The sequence below is a fragment of the Charadrius vociferus genome, unplaced genomic scaffold (genome assembly GCF_000708025.1).
Source record: "Charadrius vociferus isolate BGI_N301 unplaced genomic scaffold, ASM70802v2 scaffold32, whole genome shotgun sequence".
NCBI lineage: Eukaryota > Metazoa > Chordata > Aves > Charadriiformes > Charadriidae > Charadrius > Charadrius vociferus.
In genome coordinates this window covers 12925743-12926394 of record NW_009647856.1, presented here as the reverse complement: position 1 = coordinate 12926394, position 652 = coordinate 12925743, and positions in this window count along the sequence as shown.

The window sequence follows — 652 nt, the reverse complement described above, 5'->3', positions numbered from 1 at the left end:
ATGGGCACAAGTTGGAATATAGGAAGTTCCATTCCAACACACGGAAGAACTTCTTTACGGTTCGGTGACAGAGCAGTGGCACAGGCTGCCCAGGGAGGTGGGGGAGTCCCTTCTCTGGAGATTGTCAAGACCCGCCTGGATGCAGTCCTGAGTGATGTGCTCCGGGCAATCCTGCTTTAGCAGGGGAGTGGGACTAGATGATCTCTAGAGGTCCCTTCCAACTCTGAAAACTCCGTGATTCCGTCAATGTCTGTCTTGTGCTGCAGCTGGTTACCGCGTTTTCTCTGCGGGAAGGCCCCTGGAGGAAGGCTGACCCAGGAGGGGGCTGCGTGGGCTGGCACAACCTGCAGGACACCAAGTTTCCCGGCTCTCGGGTCTCGCGCTCGCCTCGCCAGGACTCCTCTGCTCCTCATTTTCCAGCGGTTTCGCTTGTGGCGGAGCAGCGTGCCCGGCGGAGCACCCTGGCGCAGGCCCGTGCGTTGGGGAGTTCGACCGGTAGCACCGGCCAAAACATAAAATTTCACTAAAACGTGAAAAAAAAAACCCCAAAAAAACCCCAAAACACCCAAACTTCTCCACCAGGAGGGAGGTCAAGCGCCTCACCGGCTGCCCTCAGAGGGTGTAGGGGGGGGCGCTGGAGGCCTCACAGCCC